The sequence below is a fragment of the Elgaria multicarinata genome, chromosome 1, assembly GCF_023053635.1.
Source record: "Elgaria multicarinata webbii isolate HBS135686 ecotype San Diego chromosome 1, rElgMul1.1.pri, whole genome shotgun sequence".
In the NCBI taxonomy this organism is placed as follows: Eukaryota; Metazoa; Chordata; class Lepidosauria; order Squamata; family Anguidae; genus Elgaria; species Elgaria multicarinata.
The window spans coordinates 192,812,202-192,829,202 of NC_086171.1; the positions used below are offsets into that span (position 1 = coordinate 192,812,202).

A 17,001-nucleotide genomic window follows, 5' to 3' on the forward strand; every position below is an offset into this window, starting at 1 on the left:
TATGGCCTGACATTCTCCTCTAGAATCTTCTGGTATACTGCAGAATTCATGGTTGTGTCAATGATAGCAAGCCAACCAGGTCCTGAGGCAGCAAAGTAGCCATAAACCATCAGTTTTCCACCACCATGCTTGATGGTTGGGATGAAATTCTTCCCTTCGAATTGTTTGTTTTTCATCAAACATAATGTTTCTCATTGAGGCCAAAAAGTTCTAACTTTGACTCGTCTGTCTAGAGAACATTGTTCCAGAGGTCTTGGGGATCATCTACGTGAACTGTAGTTATCTGTAGCAGAAAGTTTCTTTTTAGAGATTGGTGGTTTCTTCCTGGCTATTCTCCCATGGAAGAACATGAGATCATGAACAGTCAGTAATCCTTGCTGAATAGATACATGTTTATGTACTGTGCTGTGCTCAAAAGTTGGATTTTGGAAGAGTGAACTTCTGTTGGCTTTGTTGTTACCTGCCTATAAGCCACTATAGTAATTGTGAGCATTTTTGTTTGGGGGTTGATTTTTGTAATGGCCATAATGCCTGGAACAATAAGTAAGAAATGTGAGTACAAAGCCAGGATTTTTTTTTTGTTAATTTAATAGAGAGGGCAACAAATGTAAGTGATATAGTGATAGTAGTTTCTCTGTATTAATGAATCAGGGATAAAAATATTGTGTGTGAAGGTGTCCATGGAAAAAGAGGGGGGGAATTAGTATGTAATTTGTGGGCTTTTAAACTCTCTTCTGCTATGCACTGCTTATTTTGTGGTATTCTGTGTATGACCAATAAGGGTGGGGTGGGAATCAAGGGTGACAAAATACCTTGAGCTTGTCTTATGCACTCAGAAACAGAATGCTGAACTAAATATTTATTTATTTATTTATTGCATTTCTAAATTGCATTTCTATACTGCTCAATAGCCAAAGCTCTCTGGACGGTTCACAAAAATTAAAACCATTCAAAGTGCAAAACGTCAGTAGAAAAACATGATATGAAATACAATATAAAAGCACAACCAGGATAATATGACTTGATTTGATCCAGCAAGACAATTCTTATGATCCTGCACAGAAATGAAGCACTGTCATTTAAACTTCCACAAGTCCCTTCCTGCTAAAAGTCACTATTTCTGCTCAGAGTCAAATACTGAGGAAGTATGGCTACTCCACCAGGTTTTTATTATTGTACAACAAGCTGCCAGTGGATTAGATTCTTTCCCTGCCCTGAAAGAGCCTTTAAAAAACACTACCGTGCCCTGTTTGGGCTTGTAAATAAGACTCATAGGGAACAGAGCAAGGAGCTCACAGTACCAGAACAAGGGACTACTTGAACAAATCGTAGGATCAATTAAATTGCAGATGTAACTTCTCTTTGGCCTATTTCTCACATGAGTCTTTCTGGAAGCCTTGGCTTCCTTGCAACAGCACTGGTGTTACCATTATGAAGTTTTCAAAAGAATGTTCATGACTTTAAACCTCTGGATTGCATAAAACTTTTTATGTTTCCTTTTTAAATAATCCTCGCCAAAATGGAAAAATGTGAATGAGATCAGCTCGGAATCTAGACCTATATTTGTGCTCTGAAAGTAATGAGTCAGAGTGCACTCTTTAAAACCTGATTCACTTATAAAAAATGTAAGAGGACAAAGGAGGAGATCATGCAAATTGCAGTGCCTTAGTAATGCTAGACATGCCATTCAGGAGATCTACAAAACTGTCTGCTTAGAGGGCATTTTGAATCTTTGCTGAGGCCTTGAGATACGCATATGACAGGACAACATCCTTTTTTGTTTTATGACAAGATCATGTGTACTTAGTTGATTGTATGTCCTGTTTTCACTAAGAACACAACTGCTCTTAGTTTCTGAAAGTGTTAGAATGATGTGTTCTGACTTCAAGATGAAAGGGATAGTTATTGCAGCAGGAAATTGGCAAACAACTCTGAAATTGAATATCAGAACTGTGTGTCTAGAATGTTGCCTTCTCCTTCCTAAGGGGAAAATATTTTCTTAGCTGGTCAGTTAAAAGGTAAGTGCTCTCATATCTGCATCAGCTGGTATGTGAAAAACTGCCTGTCAGGAATACTGTCTTGCAAGAACTAATGGCTTATTTGAAAAGGCAGTGCAGCCATGAAAATTATCTAATTTTCATCAGGCAGTTCTTATTACATTATTACAAAGCATATTATGCTCTGGTGTTTGCAGCATGCACCTTTTGGCACAGTCTGTGTGATAAGCACAAAGAACATCTAATGTACACAAAATTGTTGCAAATCTAGCTACAGTGTTATACTGTATAACATTTTGTTATAACAGTTATGTGATCTCATTAAAATGAATCTTATTCTTAAAAATCATTTAGACATAAGATGAATCTGATTAATGCCAGAATCAAAAATAAAACTATACATTGCCTTTTAAGTTTCTTTCTTTTAAAAACAGAAGTCTTAACTTGTTAGACAAAGCCCATTTTTTCCCATTACACCACTCATTCTTAATTCTCATATTCCTGCATCATTATTTATGTGTTTGGATAAACAAAAATGGACTTTGGGGTAGGGTGCAGGCCATGCAGGCCCCACCCAAATTTCCTGCACATGTTGGCGCCACTTCTGACTTTCACACTGATGCACAAAGGTCAGAACTGTAGCCTGCATATATGGGGATATTGGATTGGGACTTGTGCGTGCACCCTGTCCCCTCCCCACTTTAACACCTTCACTGGAATGCATGAATAGAGCTTGAATTATCAACAGGGCAAGTCTTGCCACCATTTTAAATAATTTCCGAGAACCTTTGTTTCAAAATCATTTGCTAGCCCAGCTCAACTATGGAAAGCCATTTGTCTAAAACCACACTATGACCACCTGATTGACAGGATGGGAGAGAATTGAAATTTTGACAAACGGATTTGGGGAGAGGAGTATTTATCTAATATAGTATTTCTCATCTTGGATGATCATTAGGCGAGTGTGAGATTGTGAAACACACAGCATCTATCCAAGTTGATAGCAGCTTCCTAATGTTTCTCTAACTCAATTCAAAGGGTAGTGTTCAATAGGGGTCATGCGCACATTGCCAGGTTCCATAGAATCTAGAATCATAGAACAGCAGAGTTGGAAGGGGCCTACAAGGCCATCGAGTCCAACCCCCTGCTCAATGCAGGAATCCACCCTAAATCCACCAATCTGCATGTGCTCAGCCTTGCCTCACCAGGCCCTAATCCGAGCGCACTCAGCCCCTCCAGCTCAGCCCCTGCAGCCGCAATATAGTGTTTTTGGGGTCAAGCCCCAACACAGGTGAAAACGCTCATTTCATGGGCCCCTGTTGGATACTACCAATAATGCTCCTTCAGTGGTACAGTGAGATAATTTTAGACACTGGACCTAATGTTCTTATGAGATGGGGAGGATGGTTTTTTAGATGGCAATGTGTATTACATCACTTCAAAATGTGATAAAACAGACATACTCCACTTGGCCACTTTCTGTTAGGGTTCACCAGGAAGTGAGGGCTAGATTGATAAAAGATGTAAAAGGAGCTTATTTGTGGTCTCCAGCAGCTTGGAGAAGACTGGGGGATACCTAGAAGGCTTATCTATATGCTAATTTGGAGTGCCCCCCCCCTTCTTATGGAACTCCTTGCTATTGGAGGTCAGGTAGGTGCCAATGTTTTATTGTTTTCAGCACCTCCTGAAAATATTGTTCCAAGAAGCTTTCCCAGAATGACCAACTGTGGTTTAATCTGCACCTGTTCTTTTAAAATGTATTTTTAATGACATTTTTATGATGTAATAATCATTTTGGCTGGCTTCCGGTTTCTGATATTTTTATTTATGCTCTTTTTATTTTTGACTATTAGGCAAGACTTCCACCTTTAAAAGAAAGTCTAAGCTCTGGTATATGTTTTATCTAGCCTCTATAGTGGTTGACATAACCTGTAAGCTTCCAGATGTAGGTCCAGGTTTGAGGAGGTCCTTGGTAAAATCCTCTCTGTAGATTGTTTTCTACGTTAGAAGAAAGCTGTGGGCTTCCTGTGCTGCATCAGTAGACCGTTTGACTCACCATTTTTAATTTCTAAAATTGTTCTAGAGCAATGCTACATCAGATGCTTTAGGACCTGTGGAAAATGTTAAATGGCGGTTTTAGCTACCTGGTACATGGGGTCCATCTGCATTAATAGGTTCTGCTGGAGTTTTGGGGCTGGTAGCTGCATGACTGTTTGGGTGCTGATTCTGGGCTTATCCTGAGGGGACATGCGACTATGTGGGATTTCCTAAATAATCTTTTACTTTGATAGTTTGGTACATTGCTGGAGCAAGAGAACAAGAGATGGTCTTATGTTGTCACATATGTGCCAGATCCTATTATCCACTATCTATGATCAATGGTGTGTAGGGTTAGCCTCTTGCCTTGTATCTTTATGAGATTCCAAATATTTCTTGTTGTTTCTGAATCTCTGCCTGTTACTCTTTCCCACTGGGTTTCTAATATAACCTTTGGGTTCCTTACTGCATACCACCTACTCACCATACAGAGATGGTTGGAGGACAGAAAGTACCCTTTTCATTCTCTGCAGTGAGAGGTTGATTCAATAGTTATTCTCCAGTTTAAATCAGTAGATGTTATCTTGGTTATTTGACAGTGGCTGCCAAGCACAGGGTTTCTGTGTCTTTAATAGTTGCTCAATAGGAACATGAGAAGAGCCATGCTAGATCATGGCTTTTGTAGTTGAACCTTGTGTTCCTATAGTGACCAGCCAGATGCCTATGGGATGCCCACTAGTGGGATATAAGCACAATAGCACCCTCCTCTTCCTCAGCAACTGGTATTGAGAGACAAACTGCCTGGAGGTAATATGCAGACATCATGATTAGTAGTCATTTATAGTTTTGTTGTTGTTCTTTATTCGTTCAGTAGCTTCCGTGACTTCCATTAATTTGTCTTAACTCCCTTTAAAGCTGTTCAGATTAGCAGCCATCACTGTGAATCTCCCACCATTTGGCTTCAATGGATGATCCTGGGTTCTAGTATTATGAGAGAGACAGCAGCTGGAGGGGGGGGGAGAGTAGATTTTCTCCACCTCAATAGCATATAAGAGGAAAGTTGCTGCCATATAATGTCTTGGAAAAGGATTTGCTTGTTCAAGTGGCTAATTTAATTGTGATTGTGAATTTCCACGGTAGTATTTGTGTTGTTTAAAATATATTTTCATTTTATCTTTCTGGCTAGCTGAGGTTGCTCCCAGAGAAAGCTTTACAAAGGTGTGTAATTAGGAGGCAGTTGAGTCTTGATGCTTATCTTTACGTGACCACATTGCCAATCACCCCTCTAATTGGTAATGTTAGTTCATCTAAATACAGCTACCAGCAGTGTTGTCAATGGAGTGGTTAAACTTGCATGCAAATGCATACGCAACTGGTTGATATGAAAGGCCTTAGTTAAATTTCTTAAGAAATTATCTGCTTGTACAAAGCTCTTCACCTGACTACTAGTAATTATCTATAAGTAGTCTGAGTAGAAGTATCAATTTTGAAACTCTGGATGTTGGATAGGACCATAGTGTGTGCTTTTACATGTGAATGCCTCATAAATATTTCCCAAGAGCAATTTATTTTTCTAATTAGCTTGAACAGTCTCTGTTATATGCAGTGCTTCAAGCAGTTTTGAATAAATCAATTCAAATACACAGCTGTTGTTCAAAACTTCACTTAAGTTACTGTAATTCTCTGTAGCATATTAGCAATGCTTGCTAACTAGCAGATTTAATAATACCTTGAATAACATGCGTCATAAAATGAATTAAACCAATCTCTAAACTTTACAGGTAAAGTAAAGAAAGGAACTTGTCAGTGTCTTTCCTTATTTTGTTTCAGTAATAACTGCTAACAATAGACAGTACTATATGCAGCCTATACAGGATATACCTTACACTGGTAAATTACTTACATAAATTGTGCTGTCATTTCCTGAACATTTTCTTGTTTTTGAAACATCCCAGGGAGGGCTTATGGATGCAAAAAAAAAAAACCTAAAAATCAAATTATTTTTTTTAGCTTCAACAGTACAGGCATGGTATGAAGGCATAGTGTTAAAGGCACATGATGCAACAGCTTTGCTGAAGCTAAGCAGCTCTAAGTCTGGTCTGACCACTTGGAACACTATGTATGCTGCCCTGAGCACTATACATATCGTATCATGATTAGTCAGAGAGGCGGATCTTGTATGGATGTCTTTAATAAAATAGTTTTAGTTGTTGTTGGTTTTTTTAAAAAGGGGCTCAGATATAAATGTGAAACCTCTAAATGAGGTTACTTTAGAGCAGGAGTGGGCAATTCGTGGCCCTCTAGATGTTTTGGCTCACAACTCTCATCAGCCCTAACCAGCATAGCCAGTGGTGGGGAATGATAGGAGTTGTAGGCCAAAACATCTGGAGGGGCACAAGTTGCCTGCCCCTGCTATAATCAGTGGAAGGCATGACTGCATATTTCTTTCTGTGCTGTTGAGTAAGATCAGAAACTAGTGGCCTGGTGTTAGAAATATTGCAGGTTCTTGTCCCTGACCTTAGGTACGAAGACGAGCGTAGAAAACACTGCAGAGGACACCATGTATCAGTATACTGAGGTGCGACTCGAACAGGGTCAGACCCTGATCAGAGCTTGCACACAACTTTTATTCACATGAGGTCAGCTGACAACAAACAGAAAAGGGGGTGGGATACATTTACACAATCTGTGTACGAGAGGAGTGGGATACATTTCTAAACAGGATACCTTTACCTAGTCCTATCCGCCTTCCCTGCCATTCCACATCTCTCTGGAATGTGTGAGTCAGCTACTTCCTCTTGCAGGGTCTACAGAAAGCACAAAGGGCATCTTAAAACTCAATTAACCCTTTCATTTCCTACACCTGGATATGAGCTGTAGAAGGCTGGCAAATGGTCCCAAACAAGGTCTGCCCATCTCTGTAAATCAAAGATGGGTGTTGTCTGTGGCCACATGAATAGAGGCAGTGGTAGGCCGCCTCTGAGAAAGTCAACCTTGGATGGGGAGGAGAAGGGAAGATGGGAGGCTTTAAAAGCTGAAGAGAGGCACTGCTTCAGGGGGAGAAACGCTGTTCCACCAAGGGTGAGCTATTCCACCTGCTCCCCTCCCCCCCCCCTGGAGGCTTTAAAAGCAAGGCTGGAGCTGAAGGGAGGTGCTGCTTCAGGGGGAGAAACGCTGTTCCACCAAGGGTGAGCTATTCCACCTGCTCCCCTCCCCCCCACACCTGGAGGCTTTAAAAGCAAGGCTGGTGCTGAAGAGAGGTGCTGCTTCAGGGGGAGAAACACTGTTCCACCAAGGGTGAGCTATTCCACCTGCTCCCCTCCCCCCCTGGAGGCTTTAAAAGCAAGGCTGGTGCTGAAGAGAGGTGCTGCTTCAGGGGGAGAAACGCTGTTCCACCAAGGGTGAGCTATTCCACCTGCTCCCCCCCCCCCCACCTGGAGGCTTTAAAAGCAAGGCTGGTGCTGAAGAGAGGTGCTGCTTCAGGGGGAGAAACGCTGTTCCACCAAGGGTGAGCTATTCCACCTGCTCCCCTCCCCCCCCCACCTGGAGGCTTTAAAAGCAAGGCTGGTGCTGAAGAGAGGTGCTGCTTCAGGGGGAGAAACGCTGTTCCACCAAGGGTGAGCTATTCCACTTGCTCCCCCCCCATCTGGAGGCTTTAAAAGCAAGGCTGGAGCTGAAGGGAGGTGCTGCTTCAGGGGGAGAAATGCTGTTCCAACCAAGCTTTCTTTTCTTTTTATCTGGTTTGTTTTGCTGTGAACTTGTATTTACTATATTTTTGAGTATTATTGTGATGTTGTTGATTAGTACATTGTTAAATATTGTTGTAGTTCTAATTTTTGTAAACCGCCCAGAGAGCTTCGGCTATTGGGCGGTATAAAAATGCAATAAATGAAATGAAATAAATGAGAAGGGAAGGCTCTTTCTCAGCCTGGACAGCCATGAAACTATTTGAAAAGTTATGCCATTGCTCCACAGTAGCAGTGGTGGAAGGAACAACAATCCCGGTCTCTCTTACCCATTCATGCATAGCCTTTCGAGGTTTGTTTGTTTTTTAAAGAAGATATTTTAGGGAGGAGGGGAGAGATGTGATGTCCCAAACAGCAGACTTCAGGTTGTGACCAAGTAAATATTGCAGCAAAAGTAAGAATTGTTTTTAAAGCATCAATAACTGAGTGTGTGCCTTTGGAGGGTGACAGTTAACTAGAAATATTATACAAATTCCTAGATTAGTTAATTTGATATCTCATGTTTAATTTTGCTGACATTAGAAAATGAAGTTGGGAAGCCCATCTATATTTACGTGAGGTTTTTTAAATTTCTTTAACAGAATGTGTTGCACAATGCCTTCTGATCCTGATGGCCATTGAAAAATCTTCCATGCTTGCTTGAGTTTTAAGAACATGTAAGTATCTGAAAATATTTCTTTTTTTAAAAAAATCTACCTTAAAACTTTATTATTTTTTATTAAATTTCCACTATAAATCTGTGGGCATTCTCCAGACAAAATCAAGCAATTTTAAGTCCTATTGATTCTAGTAGGAGATCTAAGCATACGCTTAAATGTTTCACATTGAAATCAATAGTATTTAATGTAGGTTGGTTTGTGTTCTGTGTTGTAAATAATTTATTGTTCGATTATACACCAGCAATTATTTTTCTAAACTGGGATGGAAATCAGAAGTTTTTAAACTAGATTTTGGAGCTTCAACTATTTATGCAATAAATAAATAAATAAAATTTTATACTGTAAGTCTGTGGATAAAGATTTGACTTTTTAAGATAATGTGGAGTGCCTGATAATTTTTAAATTCTTGATGAATAAAAGATGATAATGAGAAGGGGGAATGTGTGTGTACAAGACTAAGAATCCCTCCTTATTTTACACGTTTCGTGGGACCTTAGGGCATGGGGAGTATCATCTGAACAGCCGCAAGAGGAGGTCTAGGGCCAGTCATACATGTTAATAAACCGCCCAGAGAGCCCTGGCTATGGGAGCAGTATATAAGTGCAATAAATAAATAAATAATAAGGATTAGGATTTTTTTTGGACTTTTTTCTAAATATCATTCCCCCCTCCAAATACTGGACTGTTTTTTGTAATGTCTCCATGTTACATTTTTGTTGTTCACTTTTTGAGAATTCACAGTGCTTGACATACCTTACCTCAGTAATTTTTGCAACATTTGTGTTGGTTGATCGATATTATCTCTATATTGCAGATGAGTTCTTGAGGTGGAGAGTTGGTAGCTTGCCTAAGGCTACCTGTTAAGCTAATGGCTGAAGTGAGAATTGAAACAGGGACTTCCTTGCTCACAAATGACATTATTTGCTACTCTTACTGAGTTTCACATTTGTATGTTGATAGCCTAGTAAATGCACATCATTTTAGACTATACATGGCACCCTTGCTATTGGGATGGATTCCATTTGATCTGTTCATTTAAAGCAGGGGTTCTTGTGTAGGTAGAACGAGAGAAGTGGCTGGAAAGGAAAAGAAAAAGAGCAAGGTTAGGGACTGGGAAGGGGAGGAAACAAGTGAAAGAGCAAGGCTAGTAGCTTAGAGGGGGAGAAATAGTGGGTTAAAGAGGTGGGAGGAGAGAAGAGGCAAGTCTAAAAGTTGGGTGTGGAAATCGCAAGATAAAGATGTGAGTGGTAGCGAAAGAGCAAGGCTAGGGCTTAGAAGGGAGAGAAAGAAGAAGGCTAAGGACACTGTAGGGAGAGAAATAGCAAGGAAAGGGGTTGTGGGGAGAAAAGTAGCAAGAGCAGAGGTGGAGAGAGAGAAAGACAGAGAGAGTAAAAGGGAAAGGTCTTTGTGGGCGGAAGATTGGGCAGGACCAAGAAGCAACTGTTTTCATCTCTTCCTGCTTGCTGAAGAGCTGCAGTTTCAGGAACAGGAAGCAGAACCTCAGGCCCTAAATGTTTGAAGAGGCAGGGAGTAGAGAGCTTCACAGGCACTATTAAGATCTCCAGTGGGCACTATGGAGCCCATGGTACCAACAGGTACCATGATGAGTACCTCTGCTACATTCAGTCTTTGGGTTCAGAAGAAGTATACCTGTGAATATCAGTTGCTATGGTGCAAAATGGTAACAGCTATTGACTTTATGTCCTGTTTGTGGCCCATGTGGGAAATGGACCTGTGGTCTATCCAGAAGAACTCTCCTTATGTACAGCTTGCTCAAACAATATTGCTAATCTTATTGATGAATTTGCAAGAGTGCATCAGCTGGTGCAACTCAGAAAGAGTTTTTCTGCAGTCATTTAAGAAGACTGTTTCTTAGAGCTAACATGCAGTCAGACCAGCCAATTTGTAGCACAAATTTTGAATTTTCAAAGCCAACATATTGTGAGAGCCAGCGTGGTGTAGTTGTTAGAGTATTGGACATGGAGTCAAGAGATCGAGGTTCTAGTCCTCACTCAGTCATGGAAGTTCACTGGGTGACTTTGGGACAGTCACAGACTCTCAGCCTAACCTACCTCATAGGGTTGTTATTGTGAGGATAAGATGGAGGGGAGGAGGATTATATAAGCCACTTTGGGTTCCTTGGAGGAAAAAAAGTTGGGATATAAATGTTAGAAATAAATAAAAACAACAATAATAATAATACAAGGAGAAATGACTGCATTTCAAAAAGTGTGCATATGACACTAGACAAAATTCCACCTTCACTGTGGGTGCAATAAAAAGGCTTGTTAAAAATATGGAACAGGAATTCTGTTGCGGGTAGGGACAAATAGCCAACTTTTTATTTTAAGATTGTTCTAGGAGAATTAAAATGACTACGATCTATTGTCAGAAAAAGGCCACTTACTTGTAAAAACCTGCCATGCATTTCGGTTGTTGTTGCTAACTTGCTTTACTTGCTAAAAACTTGTTCTTCAAACAATAACCTCCACTAGTGATATTCTTAACACAAATCAGCTTGATGCCAGGCCATATCACAGTGGCTGTGATTAAGTGTTGGCACTCAGCACTTGTATCAGAAATGATTTCAGAAGAGGAACAAGACAGGTGCAATATTTCTAGTTCTTATTGCTGCATGTGATGCTATCAGGCGCACAGGCCTATTTGTACTGTGTCAGTGTCTTGCTCAAGTGGTACACTTTGGCTCCAAGAGCTATTTAGAGGTTTCTAGTTTCCAGTATCTTTAAGGCCAAACACAATCCCTGCATATAGAATATTGCTTCCGTATTTACCTTTAACACCAATATTTTACACCCCAGTTCAAGTGCAACATGTTGTATCTATAACAGGGACCAACCCCGCCCCCCCCCCCCAAATCTCAGCTCCTAATTTCTAGGGTTGTTTATGGAATCACTTCATGTTTTTTTCAAAGGTGTAAGGGATGGTGTTGAGGTAGACTTTGCTACATGATGTGGCTGGGCTGACTTTGCTAATATAAAGCTCCCCAGTTCTCAATGCCAGGGTTTAAAAACTGGTAAGATATTTTCCCAGACAATAGTGACATAACACATAAATCCAGGAAGATCTGTTGTGATAAAGACAATCACGTCTACTGGCATCTTAAAGATGACATATTTTATTGTTAGTGTGAGGATTCATTGGCAAAAGCTGCTTTAACAGATCTATGAAATGGGCTAGTGAGGGGATCGGGACATACATACATGCAGTTTAAGGAGAAAAAATGAATTAAGTGAAATTTTTAAGTAGGAGTCCCCAACATGGCATCCACAGAGACATCCAATGACACCTCCAAAGCTCTCCACTTCCTGCTCCTTTCAAAAAAATATTTTTTAATAAAAACCCTGAAAAATGTTAGGGTGCCAGGTTTTGCTTACTGTTCCTGCAGCTGATCAGCTTTCAGCAAGCAGGAAGAGTTGGAGAGTTGTTTCTCCCCACTCCCGCTAGCCTCTAGCATTGCTCTTTCTCTCCCCTCTATCCTGCCCCCCCACCTCTTTACTTCACTGTTTCATCCTTTCTCCTTTTTCTCTCCACTCACATCTTTACCTCACTATTTCTCCTTCTCCTAGTCTTCAGCCTCTCTCTTTCTCTTTCCCCCTCCCAGCCTGGTCCTTAGTCTTGCTCTTTTTCTCTCACTTCCCAACCCCTTCTCTCATTCTACGCCCACACACCTGCGCACTTCCTTCCTGGGCAGGAGCTCTGATGGCAAAGGAGGAGCCAGGAGGGTCAGGTGGGAATCAGAGTGACTGGATCTGGGATCGAGGTAGGGAAAAACTTTTCCTTTTGGGTTTGGGGGCTTTTTCCTTTCCTTTGGGGCTTGGAAAAGGTGTGTGTGTGTGTGTGAGAGAGAGAGAGAGAGAGAGCGCAGAGCAATCCTATGCAGAAGTAATTCCTACTGAGTTCCATTTTAAAAATCAACAGGGTTGCAAACTGAAATTGATGTTTTGATGTGCTTCTGTAGGATCAAATATGTGGATTGGCTTTGGACTTTAGACCCTTCCACTGTTTGTGTTCAGTTTCTTGGGCAAATTACTTGTCTTTTTACCCAGGTCCCAATGGCAGCCATTATGTTGCAAGACATATCTGCTGTGGGAGGCGTGCCCGCAGCAGTTCCTCAACATTTCCAAATGTGCCCACAGGTCCAAAAAGGTTGGAGGCCCCTGTGTTAGAAAGAAGACAATAAAGGATGAAGGAATCCTTTACTGGCCATAGAAATCATGATGATGCAGAGTGGGAGGGCTTTTTCTCAAATCTGAAAGGCCCCGGGATATATCAGTGGTTAATCTCTGGATCAGTTCCGTCTTCGCTTTGCACAAGGAGTTCAACACATTTCTTAATGAAATAAGCACTCGAGGCCTCGTAACAGCCTCCTAGAATTGGTTTGGCTGGAAGTTTGTAAATACTGTTGAGAACAACAATATTACTTAGGAGGTAATTTGAGTACTGTAGCAATCTGTGTTCTGGAATGATTCTAAATATGCCTTTTGTTTAATGAAATTATTTGAAATCTGGCAGTAAAGAAAAAAACAACACTTTCATTTTGCTGTGAAATACTAGAACTCAGAGTAGGCACTTGAAAACTTTTTATTTGTAAACAGGGTGCTTGATATGACCTGGTTTGCATGTCATGGTGGCACATCGTGGGTTAAATAACCCATGATTTGCAGGTATGTGTGGAGCTTGCGGGCATAAGCAACCTATGAATACTTTTTTTGTAGATTGTTATTGAGGTGTCTTTACCCGGACACTCTGGGTTGTTTATGATTTGTTGTTTGATTCAGCAACCCACGATTTGCTGCTGTGTCATTTGAATTGACTCAAACTGGGGTGGGTGGGGAGGAATTCACTGTTCTTTAGAGCTGCAGTCAAGAATGCTGCACTTTAAATAAACATAAATGTAAGCAGTTGCAGAAAAGCATTTATTTAGCAACTGTAGTCATTATACCACCATATCGGATCAACATTGCTACTGTTGTTGTGTTTTTAATGAGTGATTTTTGCATTAATAATTCATTGGATAATTGGCTTGATCGTGAAGGTCTCTTGTTGCATGAAAAATAGCTAAGATTTTCAGCATAGGGCCCTAAGCAGCAAGAGAACAGCCTTTCTAGGGTTCCTTGGCAAATTGGCTGCAGCATCACATTGCTTTCCATAATGCAGAAGCAGTTGTATTATTGGAAAATGATGGAGATCTGTGTAGTGTATATTACAGCACTGTTGCCAGGGAAATAGACTTGGTAGCTATCTCTCATTTTAAGGCAGTGTCCCTTGTCTGAGCACTCCAGTTCTTTGTAGGATTCTCTCTATTTCAGAATACAGCTACTGCGGAAATAAAAGTGTACGAACAATAAGGGCAGCTAAATAACCCTTACTTAAAACATTCTGATCTGACAGCTTTGTAGACATCATTCCAAGTTTAAGTGTACCTAAAAGAAGAACAGAGATGCATTGTATAATTTGGAGGTGAAAGTATGCTCCTCACAAGTTAAATGAACTAAAAAGAGGAAGAGAGAGAATGTATTCAGTGTAGCTTTTTCCTTATGCAACAGGTACTCTTGAGCATAATCTCTTAAAGCTGGAAGAGTTCTTTATTGAACAGTACACTGGCAATGGTGGTTCGACTGTACTTGTACTATTTCCTTGTTCAAATGAGTACCCTACAAACAACTTGACTTTTGTTAAAGGCTTTGTGAGGTTTATTCTAAATACAGAACTAGTTGCTAGATTTCTGACATATCTGTTGTGCCCTTACACTTCCTGAGCTTCTCTTCAGCCTTTTATCTTATTTTGTGTACTTCCTGCCTCTTTCCATGGCAGCTTCTAGTGCTATAACATTGTATGTCCGTTTAGGAATGCAGTTGCTACTGGTGGAGAGCCAACTACTGCAATCTACACAATACTACTTTAGGATTGGGGATTTTAAAAACACACACGAAGATCTTACAAGCCACATACGTTGCAAAAGCTGTTGCCTAGAATGAGTGTGATCTTGCATCATTTGCATAACTGAACTTTCAGATGCTTTCTCTGTTAAAAAGCCTAACCTTTGTTTGTTATTGTGCTTCCCTTTAAATGTCAGTTGTCCAATTATTTGGTACTGTTCTGCCATCTAGTGGCTAGCATGCAACTCACAATTTGTTTTTGTTTTCCCTCAGGGATTTTTGATGGTCATGCAATTTAATTATTTTTAAAACCTTTATTTTTATTAGGACACAGTTTTACATTACATTACATTACAAAATGTGAAGACTCGCCAACAGAACTGGGGGGGGGGAATGCCATCCACAATGACAACTAAAATATGTTAAAAGATATTTAAACTTACCATATCCATGTTTAGATGGCAGTTATGCCTGTTGAGAACTGCCTTCCATAAATGACATGAAAAACTGACACTAAGGTTTTGGATATATCTAGTCCTAGTCCTATTATTAACTAGTGGATGATGATGATGATGTAAACCGCCCAGAGAGCTTCGGCTGTGGGGCGGTATATAAATGTAATAAAATAAATAAATAAATGATGATGAAAGTGCTATGTAATCTTTGGTTCCAAGAAGACAAAGATAAGGAGTGACCATTTTTCAAACGCATAGCTATAGCCATTCTTGCTGTTTCAACAAGCAAGACAATTAAGTCCTGTAATTTATCTAAAAACAAAACTCCAAAGAGTTAATGGCCCCATTTAGAAGATACCTTAAACCATAACTTTAACCATGGTGGTTAAGCCAGAAAGCAGGGTCATGTTCAGAAGACGCCTTAAACCATGGCTTTAACCATGGTGAATAAGGCTTTTTAGTGACATACAGAAGACATGAGAGACATGGTACAAATTAAAGGTGAACATATCAGAACACATATTCAGAACTACTTTGCAAAGTTGCTCTGCTGACTTAATCTATAATATTAATCAAAGGCACCCTTGAAGAGGAAGCCAGATTCCAGCTGGACATCAGGAAAAACTTCCTGACTGTTAGAGCAGTATGACAATGGAATCAGTTACCTAGGGAGGTTGTGAGCTCTCCCACACTAGAGGCATTCAAGAGGCAGCTGGATAACCACCTGTCAGGGATGCTTTTGGGTGGATTCCTGCATTGAGCAGGGGGTTGGACTCGATGGCCTTGTAGGCCCGTTCCAACTCTGCTATTCTATGATTCTTCAAGGCCCACCTAAATTCCAGAGTAAAAGTGGCAAAGTGTAGGTTTGTTGGAAGGGAGTTTTGAAGATTTGGGGCCACCACTGAGAAGACTACATCTCTACTGCATGCCAACCTCACTGATCTTAATTGTAGGCATTCAAGAAGTACACCTGAGATAGCTGTCAGTGTATGGGCAGGATTGTATGGATGAATTTGATTCAAATGCAATTCAGATAACCTGGTCTGAAGCCTTTAAGATTAAGACCAGCACTTTGAATTGACTTTGAACATGCTGGTAGCCAATGCAATTGATGCAAGATATGTGTTCAGTTTTTCTGGCCACTACCAGTATCCAGGCAGCCATAATTTGCACCAGCTGAAGCTTCCTGATTGTCTTCAGGGGCAGCTCCACATAAAGTCTAGTTTGGAGGTAACCAAATCATGGTAACCATGGCCCAGTCCAACTGCTCCAGATAGGGCTGCAGCTGATGTACAAGCTGGAGCTGTAAAAAGAACTTCTGGCCATTACCACCACTGCTATCTCCCCAGACAGCAATGATCCAGACCTATCTCCAAGCTGTGCATCTAGTCCTTCCTGAGGATTGAAACTCCTTCTAGGACAAGTTACACACCACTATCCAAATCAGCTGGCTTCCCATCCCACAGGACCCTCTGATTTTTCCAGTTAAACTTCAGCTTCTTGTACAAGAATATGGCCCCATCCATATTCTTGTTCAAGAATTTCACAGCCTCCCAGGGATCCTCCCTTGAGTGGAAAAGGGAGGTAGAATTGCAAGCCATTTAGCACATTGATAACATTGAAGCCAAAATCTTTAGCTGATTTCTTACAACTACTTCATATAAATGTTGAGAGCATCGAGGATTAGACTGTAAATGGAACTTGATTTTGTATCGTTGTGCACTGAAACAGGACAATCAAACTTGGTCATTGTGTGCTCCTGCTGGTCTAAGAAAAAGGAGAATTAAGCCATTCCTTGTTTGATAGTTTTTAATCTTGAGCCGTGGACTTTAGGGCTGTTTTACAGACCCCAAGACTATAGGCCTACTTAACACACTATATTTTATAGCCGTTCTTCATAGGTAATGGTAACAAATTGTGGGTTAAGTAACTCACAATTTGCTGTGACACCTGGTGCCACCATTTTGCATATGCCGCCTCCAATTGATGTGATGGGTGGTTGCTCTGTGATGTCCGGAGCTGAATACTATGGGCTAATCATTGTTTAGGAATCCACTATTTGCCACCATTATGTGTGAACTGGGTCTAAACGTAGCCATAAAATGTCTTACCCTGGACACCTAAATGTATAACGCGTTAATTAAGGGAAAGTTATCAGGGATACCGTTTTGACCACAGGCCTCTGTTGTGAGTATGGAAAGACCCCT

At 40.7% G+C, this 17,001-nt stretch overlaps 1 protein-coding gene across 4 annotated transcripts in view; it reads left to right on the top strand.

Moving 5' to 3' along the window:
- NCOA3 (nuclear receptor coactivator 3) overlaps nt 1–17,001 on the top strand; it is a 116,710-nt gene that overhangs the window by 70,058 nt on the left and 29,651 nt on the right. For 2 of the 4 annotated variants that reach the window (XM_063145642.1, XM_063145658.1), the window contains exon 4: nt 8,362–8,436. The exons of 1 other annotated variant lie outside the window; for it this stretch is intronic. The gene's annotated coding sequence lies outside the window, so the exon portion shown is untranslated. Of the gene's footprint in view, nt 1–8,361; nt 8,437–9,536; nt 9,542–17,001 lie in introns of those variants that run through there. One more of the 4 variants, XM_063145667.1, reaches the window with a different exon arrangement.